A 15,119-nucleotide genomic window follows, 5' to 3' on the forward strand; every position below is an offset into this window, starting at 1 on the left:
TTCGAGATAATTTGATCTGAACAGCAGTTTCATGTAAATGTTTTGGCAGTAACAAAAATATCCTCACCATTCCTGCTCACATCTTTGAAACACCAATAATGATTTTACATGCTGGCAACGAAAAATGCATGATAGGCAGGTTAGAAATCATTAATTCCTCTCTCTGCAACTGATATTTTCTCACTGGAAGCTTTGACAACAACTCTACGTTCAACAGGTTATTTCTGTATTAACAAGATACCAGCAACATCTGTGCAGCTACCTCTCTTCTGTGGGCAAGCACCATCCAAAGGAGCTTGAAGGAACACAGCCCTTGCTTCACCCCACAGCTGTGGGGTAAACATGGGATACGATGTTTGAAGTGTTAAATAATTGGAGGAAGTGAATGGAGAATGATAACAATAGCAATAGGGAAATTTCTCAAGTGATTTGAGAAGGTTGTCTGGTGCAGGCTGGATGTTTGATTATGTATGCACTGGATACCCATTTCTCTCTACTTGAATAATACATGGGAACCAAGAACTGTTTACTTTAAAATATCAAAATGAGAAATGACCATGTTCTGAAAATAAAACCTGGGAGCTTCAACTCTGCCACCTCTAGGAAAGCCCAGTGGGAGGGATAGGATTGCTAGAACTAGGGGAGGCCTCCTTTTCCTTATTTGTTATCATTTAACAAAATCTGAAGGCATCTTCCTTTGCAGAGAGCAGGAAATAATTCCTGTGCAGCTCCAGGGCCACGCAGAGGTTATGGTGCCCATTTCACTTGCAGTGTTTAACAACAGGGGGCTTCAGGACCGTTCTGGGCTGTACCGGGTCACCAAACACTGGACGAGAAAAAACAAGAGCACACGTACAGTGGAGTGTTTCTCACTAGTAACAGATATTGTGCTCTTTATCCACCTTCTCCCTCCAATATTCTCAAGTGCTTGTGTTCCACTGCTGGGGAGATTTTTCAGGGTTACATCTGGGAGCACATGATCAGCAGACTAAAAATTCCAGCCAAAGTGTTCCTGTTAAGTGGTGATCGTTTTTGAAACCTGAACATTGTGACTCAGTGGTGTATTCTCAGCCTTTCCTCTGAGTCTGCTTGGAATTAGTAACCTAAAGTTTTATGGTGATAAACTCCAGTATCCTATTGAGAAGAACTAGTGTATGTTGTCTACATACTAACAACGCAACCATGCTTCTGCATGCCACTGAAAAATAAAAAGGATTGTACACATGGTACATATATAACACAACGTTAAGATGTCTGCATCTGGGAGACAGACTGTAGCTGCCACTTCAGTCCCAGGATGAGGCAGCCCAAGCAGTGTCAAGAGCCAAGAGGTCCTTGCCTACATAGAGAGGGAAATGTGGTGTCACTGACTTCAGTAGCAAAATTCTCAATGACCTTTGTGTTTTGCCCAGGACGCATCGTTATTCCCCATATATGGAAGCAAGTATTTTTCCAGAACAAGCATGATTTTTGCTGATCATTTTTAACAATATTTACGAAATGCACACCTGAGATGTATTTTGCAGGAATCTTCTTGTTTTTCTGTCCAATGTTGCTTGTTTATGGAAACTCTGAGGACTGCTAAATATTGCTCAATTTACTTTCACACACTATTATGAATAGTGTGTTTGGAAAGGACTTAGAACTAGATCTAGCTACAACCTTACAGTAAACCTCCTAAACTAATACACCTTACTAGGTATGTACTGATGTGGAAAAATGGCATTTCTTCATGTCTGTTAGCTTACCTTAATCAATTTGTTCTTCTCCTTATGAATCCAGTTTCACACCTTCAACCACTGCGAGTTTTTGTTCTTATAGCCTCCTCCATTTTCTCCCTTGTTTGTATAAAAGAAACACACAGCTTATCAGACACCAAATGGCTGGCGATGCTCTATTTGCTTTACCAAGTAAAAACTCAGCTAAAGCTATCAGCTAAATACCTTGCTCATTTCAGTCCCATTATTGCTAGTCCTGCACTTTGCAGAGATCTCGTCTCTCTTCTGCAGGCTTGCAAGCCTTTTCACAGCAAGTTGTCTCCAGATGTGCAGTCGTAGCGTTCCCTTCAGTGCGCAAGTGATGGGAATTGAGCTGTGACACCCGGCTGAAACCTCCAGCACCCCTGAGCCCTGCCCGTAGCCACCTCCTAATGGGTTTTTCACACTCGCCTACTAAGGTTCCAAGCAGGGAACTTGCTTTCAGGACAGGGGCCATCCTGCTGGGGATTTGCAGAAGGGAGAGGCTCATCTCCTGCACCGTCTCAGGCAATATTAAGCAGGAATTGAACTGACTGAAAAAAAAGAACTTTCCAAAGCCCCTTTTTATTGTTTGGTTTGTTCTTGTCATGTCCCACCCACCCCTTTTGGCTGAACTCATTCAGGGTTGATAGCCTTCACCTTTCTTGATCAGTGCTTTTAATTTGGCTGTCAGAGTCAACCTAGGAAGATGTTAAGAAATATTCTCTCCCACTGCTGCATTACCAAGGATGTTTCGATGAAAACACAGTCCTTTTGATCTTAGTTATTTGGGAGCTCTTCTTCTGCAGCTTGTATCTCAGCAGAAAACCTAACAATCTGTTTGCGCTTACTGGGAAAAAGATATTGTCGGCTTGCCAACATAATTACATTGGTGAGTTAGGGAATAATGAGTGAGAACAGATGAAATATTTAGATATAAATAGTCTGTTTTCATGTGCTGTGATTGTCGCTAATAAGGCAAGGACGTGTGGTTTGTGGTTCAGGGACAGGATGAGGAACCAGGACATATGGGTTCCTTTCCCAGTTTTACCACAGTGTATTGAAGAAGTCATCATGCCTCTTTGTACCCCATCAGTTGGAAGTGGATAATAATGCTCTGGGGACTAATTCTTTAATGCTGTCGTTTTCAGATGTTCAGAAGGGAAGAGCGATACAAGTGTATGATTTTTACATACTAGAAATCAGTCCAACTAAAACTTTAAATCCAGATACCTAGAAAGTTTGTGAATTGATTTATCCTATCCTGACTTTAGGAACCTGACCTGCTTGCAGTTCCATAGCAATGACAGAAAAACAAGAGGAAAATTAAAACCAATACAGAATGTTTGAAAAAAATATCCTGTCTGAAAGTACGAGATCTTGAGTTTGAATGTTTGAAAAAAATATCCTGTCAGAAAGTACGAGATATTAAGTTTTCTATGAGAAATTTTTTGGGCTTTACACTCAAGCCTTTTTTTTTTTTTTTAAACCATCTAAAGAGGTTAGAGTAACAATGGAGTGCTATGTAGCTAATAGGGAGATGGCAATGATGTCCTTAAAGACTGAAATGTGCTCATTTGTTCAAAGCCTATAAACTACTTAGGCCTGAACTCATAAGGGTTGGTAGGATTTAAAAAGGACCTACAGCGGCCATCTACAAAGGGAAGCGTTTCCCCTAGCCTATGTGTACTTTGCTCACTACAGCTGTAACTAATAAATCACTAAGCCATAGATTAAAAGCATATAATTAGCATAAAAGTAATTAAAGCCAAGATTCATTCTACCTAGGAGTAAACAAGCACATTTGGCACGTAAGTCATAGTGGAAAAGAGATTATTGTTTTTTTAGCGTGCATATGCTTGCAGTCTCAAAAGCAGGGTTGCTTCTTTGGCTGAGGAGGAAAAAAAACCTGTGCTAGGGATTTGAAAGCCTTGAGTTTAAATCAGGAGAATAATTAATTTGGGATGAGCATTATACTATTTTAGGGTTCCAGTGCTCATTTGAAACAACTTTAATAGTAAAAACAACAGCAATAATAATTTTTTACCTGCTGATGGATTCTGGGCATCAGATGTCTGTATCTGTATTAGAAAGCTAAAGAGTCAAATGGGAGCAGATCTATAGCTGATAAGGGCCCCATGTCCATATTGTACCCACGGTTAGGTTTTTTCAGTCTGGTCCCACGTGCTGACTGGCCAGAGCACAGGAATTGCCCTCCCGGAGTACCTTTCCAATGTTGGTTTCACCCAAAAGTCCGGTTCATGTGCTCTGACCTGTGGTGCAAGAAAAAGTGTGGTAAGTGGGAGAAATCAGGGTAGTTGTTTCAGAAGTACACTTCTGATCTGACCTAAAATACCAACCTACCCTCCCCCTATTGATACTCCTATCACTGCATAAGGGCAGTACACAGGTGTGATTTGCACTCAGAATCCAGCTGAGCACAAATTTTCCCCTACTTTCATTGAAACACAGGCAAGGCTTTGCTCTAAATCGCTGCAGTTGGACAAAGCCAAAGCAGCACTGAAATACTTACCCTGAGGTATAATTCCAGACTTTTTTGAAAGAAGCTTATGGATATGTGTAAGGAAAATTGTCCTCAGCTTATTGATTTTATCGCATTTGAGAACATTCTTGGGAACAGTTTAGTCCACTGCAATATTGGCATAGGAGGTACAATTTTAAATAGGGTGAATTAGCTCTTCACCATCTCTCTAAGCTAATACTATATTTTCTGTGATACTAGGGGAAAATCTAATCTCCTGATGCACAAGAAACACTCCAGGAATCTGCAGCGACTCATTTATTTCCTAACTGACTTGTACACTAAAATAGAGGATACATGTCTATGGTTAACCAAGCCCTTTCCCTTTCCTCTTTCCACTCCTTGTTTTCACCAGGAAAAACATGGGCACATGGCCTGCCAGGAAATCTTTAGCACACCCCGCCTGGGTCCCCAATAAGGAGATGTAGGGCGCAGCTTCCCAGGGCTTACTACTGAGTGCTCCCAGCAGAGACAGAGCAGTTTGTATTCAGAGCAGTCTAGAAAGTTACATCAGAGCAGGTGAAAATTGGTGAGCTGTCAGCTGAGATCCCTCATCCATCCCCAGAGCCTTCAAAAGCAAGCGTGCTCAGGGATACAGGGAGTGGGTACAAGGAGGCTCATCATCTTTTCCACAAAAATTGCACTCATCATAATGACTCACATCATCATAATGTCTTGCACACTAACTTCCCTAAAAAGACATCCCAAACCAACTCACACATAGATACATATCTGTGCTGTATATCTATGTATGTGAAGCCATGTAAATAACTCTCTTTATGTGGTGAGACAAAGCAGCCTGAACAACCAGAAGATTTAGCAACAAAACCTCTTTTCCTATGGTATAAATCCCACTAGTAGTAATTTCATCTTGAAATGGAAAGCATAGCATTACATTATTTGAGCACAAAGGCCAAATTTCCCTGGTTGCCAGTTAGACCCCGAGCTCATACAAACGCAGCAGGAGAAAACTAAAATGATTTTGTTTCCTAGTGGCACTAATTCCATTGCTGGAGAAAATGTAATTATATTTATATTGACATTATAATGATAACTTTGCAGGCCAGACTCCATTCTGTCTGTTAGGCCACATATAAACGAAGCACCAGCAGAGACCTAAGGAATTTCTGTTCCTCGGTGGCAGCATGCCTGGCGGCCCAGCTAGCAATTTCAGCAGTAAGTGGAAAGTTCATTCTGTGAAAAGATAGAGATTTAATTTTGTCTTAACTACAAAACGTCTCCATTTTGTGTTGATGACAGGTCCTCAAACAAACTCCACACGGACTTTGCAATATACAAACTAGGCTTTTGTCCTTTATAGCTGTAAAACTTGGAATATCAACATCAAATCTTGTAGCAGTTATATATGTATGTATGTGCGTAATACAGTGTGGGTTTAAGAGCACAAGGTTGTACAAAAGAGGAGCAGGGTATTCATCATCAAGATAACACTAACAAGGTCAAAGTAGTCAGTTGTGATATGTTAGTGAAAATGGCCATTTCCTTGTAACAGACCTTGTTACTTCCTCCAACACAGCCCTTTTCATGCTCAGCCCAACTTGCCCCTCCCCCATGTTTATGCTGTTGGAGAGAATCAGCAAAATCCCTGTGGAGATCTGCTGCTGAGGTGCACGGGTAGTCAGTGCATGGTACCATGCTACGTGTTTCTGCATCTGTAAAGAACAACAACAAATATATATGTATTTATATGAATGGAAACTCGTTACATGCATTAAGAATTTTGTATGAGGTTTTTCATTAACTTTGGTGTATGACAGAAGTAACTTTTCTTGTATTATGTGCTCAGTGCATGTTGTTATTAAAACAAAACAGCAAAGAAAGATTTTAGCAAGATTTGTAAAGTTCTGGTGGAGATGGGTGCTACCCCACATTAAGGGCTGACCTTGCATTTCAGGGAAGCAGAACAAAATATGAATTTCAGTTACAGTGATGAATTTTTCAACACAGAGCTGATAAATGATCACAGCAGACCTAGCACCCTGGAGCTGCCTTGCTGTTGTGAACAGTAATTGCCTGCTGGCTCTTTGAGGCTGTCGGGATCACATACAGTAGATTCAGACTAGAGCCTGGCACCCATTTGACTTGTGGTTTTGCTTGCTTATTTATCAATCTCAGTTGCCCCCATATTAAAAGAGAGGCCCTTCAGGAAAATGGAAGTTCCTTCCTGAAATTCAAGGAGGTGGGAATTGCAGTCATTCACTGCTGATACGTCAACTTAATATATCGCGGCATTTTTAGGTATTTATCCTGGCTATATTAATTTAATATGCTATGGTACATGTGCCAGCCTATCCTATTATTTTCTGATGGCACTTTTTCAGTTTGAGATATTGCTAGTTCTAAAGTCAAGACCATATAGGTATTCATTACTTCTCTTGCACAAATGGTGCCGCTGCCCACAAGAGAAGCAGTACTGAGGGAGGGTGTTTAAATTCAGGGCTGAAGATTTTTTTTTTTCTTATATAGTTCATAAAGAAAACAGCTTTAGAGAGGAGATTATTTGCAAGCTGGAACTGAACTAAATTAAAGAATTAGAAGATGGAAAGAGCTAAACAACTTAAAATTTTCAAAAAGTTAGACTTTGGTTGAGAATAATATTCCAAGACAATCAGGACATACTGATTTTTTAACTGGTTAAAAAACCCCAGCTAAACAAACACAAAAAACTGCTTGTTTGGGTCAACTGGGGTTGAACCGTGACCAGCTTTTTATTCCATACTCATACACCAAGACAAAAACCACTGTTACGATCTCTGTAACTAGGATCCCAGCGGATGGATCAGTTAGCCGCTGCCCCAGCGAACTATTCTGTGTGTTGCTGGGGGAGTCACTTAAGGTAGATTTATATGGTTAAATTAGGAAAAAATTAAGAGGGGCACCTGGTTTAATCTACCATCCCATCTCCCTCTATGGTTAAAATGGAGAGAGAGAGCAAAAGAAAGAGAAATCTGGGCTGTGGGTAGAGGTAGAATCACTCGCTCCTTGGTGGTGCCTCCTCCACCATTGGGGAGGAAAGTGCTGGTATATCTGAAACTCAGTTTTCTCTGTTAAACTGAAATTTTATCACTCCTTACCACAGCGAAGAGTTAGGAAGGTGACGGTGGGACATTCAGGTATGAGGACAGTAAGAGGCACATAGGAGTCCCTGATAGACTGTGTGCTTCTTGGCCTCCCGTCCTCTGCAGCTGGACGGAGCTGAGAAAGTTCGTCAGTCAGTTTGTTAACAGTCTGAGCCCGGAGCACACGTGTGGCTGAGCTTGTTTTTTTCCTATTTCGTCAATATTAAAAATACATCCTGTGCATGGTACTTCTGGCATTCACCACAGAAAGGCCTTTGGAGGCAGAGTCCAACACCATCACATTTTTATAAATGCCTCATAGAAGCATACAGATTTCACAAGCTTACATTGGCTTAAACGGGAGGAATTTTATGGGCTTTACCGATGTTACCTGAGGAAATATAGCTCCCAAATGGTGATTTTTTTTCCTCTAAAATACAGTTATAATATGGGGGTGGAGGTATGTTGGCACCAGGCCAAAGTTTCTTAAAGGACACTTAAACCATTTTAGATATGGAGCTTTCACAGCTTGTTTCTTCTTAACTCTAAGTTTTGGTTTTGCTGAACTTCTTAAGCTTGGTTAGTATTTTGTTTCAGTTAATCTCTCCTCTAAGATTAAGTAATATTAGAATAGTTATTAGATTAAATGCCTCTAATTTACAACCACAGTGCCTTCTCTGTGGTCAGTCTGCATGCACAATGCAAAAGTGAATTTTGAATGTTAACTGTTTTATAATCTTGAAAAAAAAATCAAAAGGGTTGTGCAAATGTTGTAGAAAAATTAAGGATAGCATACACACTAAAAGTAAACAAATATTTGGGAAGAATGGCAGAAATCCTTGGCTTATGTACAAAAACTGTCAGAGTACTAACAGTGATCTATCATCTTCTGAAGTTCTGGGGTACCTTTGGGTTCCTGAAAATGACCATTTTGTTCAGTTCTCAGTGTTTTAGAGAAGCCTGTATTGGTTACTGAGAAAGAGAGTTTTTCTGGCAGTGGAACATTTCTTTAACGCAATGACAGCAATTCCTTATAGCTCCTTTTTACTTCTCTCTCTCTTTTTTTTTTTTTTATTAAGGACAATGATAGCAAAGGTATAATTCTGAAATCAACAGAATTAAATTGGCATAAAACCACTGCTACTGAAATCACATTTACTTGCTATTAGTTTGCTATGTTTGTTTGGTTTTTACTTGAAAAGGTTTAGGAGGTCGATTTTTAATATGTAATGCATTCAGTTGATAACAGATGTAACAGGATTATGATTGAATTTATAACTAGTAAAAATACACCAATGGGAGGGAATAACTCTTAAGTATAACGTCACTGGCACTGGCAAATTCTAAACTTACTACACCTAAGAGGAAGCCAGTATATGAAAGTACTAAAGTTTAATATTATGGGTCACCTCTAATTTAATTTGGAATTACATTTATCTGCTTCCAGATTTAACTAGATCCGTAATGTGCAAAAATACAACATGCGAGTTAGAAATGCATATATCAATTTGAATAGAATAGCAAATAATGTAAACTTTACATTTTTGCACGGATCCTGCCCTGTCCAGAGTACTGGAAATGTCACAGCAGCGTGATTGCAAGAGTCCCACTTCCTTTTCTAGAGGAGATTTGAATAAACATCTGTGCATTTGGATGATCATCTAAATTAAACTGAGTATGGCAGAGACTTCCTTTAGCAGTTTCCCTGTCACTAAAGGAAATGAGAGTGTAATTTTATAAGTCCAATTACAGGATGACTGTTTAGCAGCCAAACATCAGGTCAAATGCAAAGTAAAAGACAAATCAGATGTATCTCACTGTAGATTGTTTCTGTCTATTACACATCAGTACTTCGGAACTGCACTATATCATATATAAAGCCTTGTTGCTGAACCACAGAATTCATAGCCTGTTTATATGACATACCACACACATGAAAGAAAAAGCAGATGGCCTTTTTTAAAGTCCCATTAATTCTAAAATATTCATAATCCAAAGCACAAATTGTGATATTTTTTGTTGACTTGATTTTTTTTTCAATATTATCTGGTGTGCCATCTCACTCATTCAAGTACTGCTGCATCACTAGGACATATAACTTAAGATTAAACATGAAAAGATTAATCATTAAACTAATATGCAGGTACTTCAGGCTCTTTTTGAGATGCAATGGATTCCTTCTTCCTGAGAACTGACTTCTTTACAAAGATTTGCTGGCAAAAGAATTAACCTTCTATCAGGTCTACATCACCTTCAAGCACTTTGTCAGCTACTTACCTCCTCTAAGCTACTCCATGAATATTGAATACTGTACATGAAATGTTTACTGGGATGTTCTTCATGTAAATATACAGGTTTGATATAGTAGGCTGTCAGAAAAGCAAACAGGAAAAACGGAGAATGGCTTCATATAAGCCATCTCATGGCAAACCCCTAATATAAAACCTGAGCTGTTCACAAAGTTCTTATTTTTTTACCTCAGACACCTTAGAAGATTGTTTTGCCAAGGCTGAGGGCCAGACAACCAGAAGGGTTGTGCTGGTTAAGATATCCTTCCAAGGAGCTAGAAATGGAGGTCACCACTGAGGAGCCATTCAAAACCTGATCAGCTGCGTCCATGGTACCCTGTGAAACTGCCTTCTCCCACACCAAATTCACCGGCTGCCCATTGTGTGCTTGGATCAGCTCAGAGGAGGCCTAGTTAGTGTGCAATGAAGACATGTATAGATGGCTCAGCTTTTTTGGGTCCCCCCAAAGGCAGCCTGGAACAACCCAGCTCCCCACAGGCACCTTGGCCAGAAGCTGCCCCGCAGAGCAGTGCCAGGCTGGGCAGCAGACGTCATCCCACCGGCTCCTCACTGTACACTTCTCCGCCTCTGAAGCCCCTGCCTGGAGGTTGCAAGCAAGCAAACCAGTTAGACGCAAGGATTCCCACCACATGCTGGGATGGTAGCAGCCACTTGCAGCGTGCATGGATGACCTGCAGCACATGCTATTGCTTCTGACCAGTTCAGCACCATCCACTTGAATATAAATGAACATGCACACCAGCAAAGTCGAGTGTGCCTAGCATGTCCATAAAACCAAAGGAAAACTTGGCTGCGTAGAACTGCAGCGCTCTGGTCGAGATTTGTAGTGTTTCGAGTTTGATATTATTTTCAGTGGGGTATCTTTCCCGCAGAGAAAACCAAAATTTCTGTTTTCTATATCACATTCTTGCGAACAGGGTCAGCTTCCATGAGTGTACAGCACAAAGAAGGAAAATTAGTGGTATAAATCAGATGGCTCAATTATTTCAAGAGAGCTGAGTCATGTTGTGCCAGTACGGTAACAATTTTGCAAATAGTTGTGTATGAGTATTTACGAGGCACGAACTCTTGTCTATATGTGTGTTCAGTTTAGCCTGAATTCAGTGGAGATACGCTAAATCGCAGAGTAGCTAGCACCTAGTGGTTAAGCCTGCATTGGCACTCATATAAAGCACAAAAGTGTCCTGGATTTGCATCTAAAATTGATGTTTGACATCTAACCATCCAGCTTGCCCCTGTAGGACACTGCAGAATCAAACTCTGAGTCTTGTTACTTACTGCTCAGTGCCATGCATGATCTCTGTACCTCTCTAAGTGCAGAAAGCAGGTACATAAAACATCAGATGAGTAACATTATGGTCTCTTTGCACAAATGAACATGACTAGAATAATGCTAGATGCAGGGGAATTAGGTTTCTTAAGTATAAATTTTGAGCTAAAGAATTAATTTATGTTTCTTTGAAAGAGCTCAGTGAGGCATAAAAATGTTCAGGAATGTTTAATCCTAAAGGGAATGAGATTTATCAAAGCAATTTGAAAGGATAATACATTCATTTCTGGTTCTACAGGCAAAGAAAAGCCAAAAGAGTCCAAAGCATTAACAACTTAGCTGCTATTTTTCATGTTGCCAGCCTAGAAGCTATTTCTCATGCTGCTATCATTACCTCGAGTTTGATGCTACAGTGAAAGGCAAATCTGGTTCTAGTAAGCAATTATTAACTTGCGATAAGTGTTAGGTTTACATTTGAAGATCAAAGCAAACATATATAAACCATTTTGAGTACATACATATCCTCTGCTTTATGTCCTTGCTCTTGGTTTTATATCCAGTCGTCACTGTGTTTCCCTTTTACCCTCTTTGCGAGTCCAGGAGCAACTGGAACCTGTATTGAAAAGAAAATGTAGTTAATTTAATCCATAGTATTATGTAATGGACTAAAAACTTCAGGCAGAGATTATCTCAGTCGGTACACTAGACCAGAGGAACTAGAACATCTTTTACTAACAAACCCATTAGAGAGACAATGAAGCATTTTCCTAATTGCGTGATTCTCCCCTCTGAAATAACTATCACCCAAATGATCAAACCATTAATAACACACATTTACTTAAACAAAATTCCCATCTGACAAATCCCAACGCTAGAGCTCCCCATAACTAAAATGGCTATTCAAAGATTATTGTGCCACGAGATGGTGGAAGGTTGGCAATTTTCCTCGTTCCAGGGAAAGGGTCATTACTGTGATAAACTCCACCTACTCTTTCCAGAAGTGAATTTGGTCTATATGTAATCTGCAGGTCATCACTGTGACCAAATCCTGAAGTGTTTACTCATGACTGAACTCCACCTGGAATCCATTTGTGCAGTTTTTTATGCTTCAATAAATCTGGCCCTTTGCTCCTGTTTATCCTCTGTTCAGTCTAAACTTTTTAACTGGATAACAATGAAGGCATCATTTTGAAAACCCTTACTGAAAAGCCTGTTTTCCAAGCATTTCATGAAGAGCTTAAGAGTACAGATTTCAGCTCAGGCTCTAAATAAAACAATTAAGAATTTGGATTCAATAAAACTCACTATATCTTTACTGTAAGGCCAAGTAATAGAAGTGTGCTTCATTTCATGTCTTAGGGCAGACTGCTAGACACAACTTCTGCACAGTAATTTTAACATGTTATGAGCTATTCGTGTCTACTTGCATGTAACAGGTTCTTCTGAGGTTATATTACCATACGTATAAACAAGCAAATTGATGGCAGATTTACAATCATTTTGCAAATGGTATTAAATGTACCTGTAAAAAAAAATCTGAGACTATTCTACTTGTTGTAAACTACTTAAAAAATAAAAGAGGACTCCTGACAACTTGAAGAAACCAAGTTCATCTCTCCGAATGCTTGAGAACCAGCTAATCATTAAATGAACCAATGCCTTGCAAGATCCGTGACCATGTGAAGGTTAGGTATCGTGGTTGTATTCCACTAACTACCACACGTGCATATGAGACATCAAAGACTACTTCCTGCTACTGATCATTCCTACTCCTACAAGACAGCAAAGCTGAGATATTGGAAATGCCCAAAGCTTTCTGCCAGTCTATGTGCCCGCTTCATGATCAGGGCTTCCATTAGCTCTACTCTCCATCCTGTACCATTGATTTGCTAATACGGAATATGCTCGCTTCTGTGCCATATCATGACAAATTTAGGCAGGCTAAAAACTGTAGATATGTCCGGATTTACAAAAGACTTGGCTGCAAAACTTCTGGTTAGTTCCAATTCGCTCTTGCCAGTTCTCCTGGACGCTCTGTATCTCTAGAAATCTCATCCTCTGACCCCTGAGTTTCCTTTAAACTGAATGAAATCTTCTATTGCAAATCATAAGGTGAAAATGTGGAGAATTATTTTTCTTTTCAAAGTACCTTTAGAGTTTTAGGCTTGGTTTCTAATGCACGGAAATTGAAATCATTGTCATTTATATAGTCCAGAAGTTTCTTTTTCAATAGTCTGAAGTGCACCATTAGTTCTACATGTTCTTATACACTGGTTTGACTTAAAACCAGTCAAGCTGTTTTCTTACAAATGGTTTTAGTTTCCAAGTAAACTAAGTGGCAGAGCAATTCAAAACATATTGAATTAATTTAAAATATTAATATCCACAACTGGCTCTAAATCAAAAAGAATTATTCTAGACTTAGTGAGTTTTATTTCTGACAGTTCTTATTTTTAAAACATAGTAAAACATATTGCATATATTCACTTACTTTAAAATAGCAAATCCACAACACAGGGATTGACATATTCCTTTTTTTCCTCCCGTCTAAGACATTTCTTTATACAGAAGAAAATGCTTGATTTCCTTTCCCTTCAGTACAAAAATAATCCTGTAAATGCACTTTTCATGTCCCAATGTGTAGCCACTTTGTTGAACTTTTAGATGCTGCAATTAGATAAATCAGATTTCCTAGTGAAGATCTAAAGCTGCAAGTACAATTTATCTTCAGTTCACTAGTGATATGGGCAATTATTATCTTGGGACCAGATCCTGTAAACCTGCGCATGAATAGCTTCACCTGTAACAGCTGGTCCAGCGATGACCATTACACTGCTCATGTGGGTCAGGGTGCGTCAAATCGCTCCCCAAGGTGGAAAACGTTTGTGGGGTACCGGTCTCGGTTTTCTAACAGAAGATAGTAAAAAGATTGCACAAAGAAATAAACTACAGCCAGGAATATCAAATGGTCATGAGATGCTTTTTTACATCATTTTTCCTTATTATATTAAAGATGTCCCATAGGTACAACAAGCCCCAACTTAAAGCTCTTACCTGGAAACACCAATACAGGCTGCTTTGCAACTGATGTCAACAGCAGGGTGACGCAGAATAGCATGAGGCATTTTTTGCAAAACTGGCTCTGCAAAACAACATTTGCTGAGCTGAAGGTCAGCGTGGCCTTCCTGCCACAGTCCCAGGTGGAAGCACCAATGAAGGCCAAGCAGAAGTAGCCCAGGCGAGGCTTCTGATGACTTCTTACCCATCTCATAGACTGCAAACTGGTGCGGGGAAGCTACCAAACTCTATGTCAAGTGGTTGCGAGGTGTGTGCACCCATATTTCAAGAGCTCATACTCCCAGGACAGCTTGCAAGGTGGGATGGTGCAGCTCCACCACTGCAAGAGCTCTTGAAATGGCAGCGAGTGGTGGAGCTGCACCATTGCACCTTGCAAGCCATGCCAGGAGCATGAGAGCGCTTGTTGGCACTGGCTCGCCCAGGTCCCGTTCTGGTGACCCTGGGTTGCAGAAAAAAAAGACGCTTCCAATGCAGCATTTGCATTGCAATTATTGGGCCTCAGATAAGCCACCAAGGAGTCAGGAGGGATCAGTAACCCACAGTCATTTCTGGTTGTAACTGTACTGGTTGCCTGGAGGCTGGCCAGCAAAACTCTTTAATGGTGCCCCTACACAGACCTCTATGTTATCCTGATTCATCTTTGCTTTACCCTGGCATTTGCTGCTGCGCCTTTCCATGTGTAATGCTGCCAGGATTTGACCCACACAGAGGCTAGTCCCACAACCTGTTCCCGTGACCTTTCCAGGAGTGTTAATGATTTAATGTTAATGGCTATCCACTTCAGAAAGGGCTGGGGAGACTAGGGTGTAAGAGGTCATTATTGTTTAAACACATTTGTTTTGCCTTTCTTCTCAGAAACTTTAAATCAGAAGAAGTTTCCTTACAGAGAATGCCCAAACTAACAGCTTTAGGATGTGTGAGAAAGACACAGTTAATTTAGTGCAAAAGATAAGACATTTCCTTGGGGAAGCACTAATACTAGGCCTATTACCCCTGAGTGTCATTTCAGATTAGTGTACTACGAAGAAAAGGATTCTAAATCTTTTCAATTGAAAAATATTTGTCTTTTCCTTACTTAAATAAGTTTATGCCTAGAGGTTAAAC

At 40.0% G+C, this 15,119-nt stretch overlaps 2 long non-coding RNA genes across 15 annotated transcripts in view; one reads left to right on the plus strand and one right to left on the minus strand.

The window, feature by feature from the left end:
• LOC142056022 (uncharacterized) overlaps positions 1-15,119 on the minus strand; it is a 188,770-nt gene that overhangs the window by 17,792 nt on the left and 155,859 nt on the right. For 11 of the 13 annotated variants that reach the window (XR_012660174.1, XR_012660173.1, XR_012660171.1 and 8 more), the window contains 7 exons: positions 13,992-14,079; positions 13,738-13,844; positions 13,429-13,604; positions 11,456-11,550; positions 5,794-5,951; positions 3,784-4,009; positions 1,749-1,838 (listed from right to left, as the gene is read on the minus strand). This is a non-coding gene — a long non-coding RNA (uncharacterized LOC142056022). The remainder of the gene's footprint in view (positions 1-1,748; positions 1,839-3,783; positions 4,010-5,793; positions 5,952-11,455; positions 11,551-13,428; positions 13,605-13,737; positions 13,845-13,991; positions 14,080-15,119) is intronic. The other 2 variants (XR_012660175.1, XR_012660177.1) reach the window with 2 other exon arrangements.
• Positions 1-15,119, plus strand: part of LOC142056026 (uncharacterized) — a 34,522-nt gene that overhangs the window by 12,769 nt on the left and 6,634 nt on the right. For both annotated transcript variants that reach the window (XR_012660186.1, XR_012660185.1), the window contains exon 4: positions 5,341-5,454. This is a non-coding gene — a long non-coding RNA (uncharacterized LOC142056026). The remainder of the gene's footprint in view (positions 1-5,340; positions 5,455-15,119) is intronic.

This window comes from Phalacrocorax aristotelis, chromosome 4 (assembly GCF_949628215.1).
Source record: "Phalacrocorax aristotelis chromosome 4, bGulAri2.1, whole genome shotgun sequence".
NCBI lineage: Eukaryota > Metazoa > Chordata > Aves > Suliformes > Phalacrocoracidae > Phalacrocorax > Phalacrocorax aristotelis.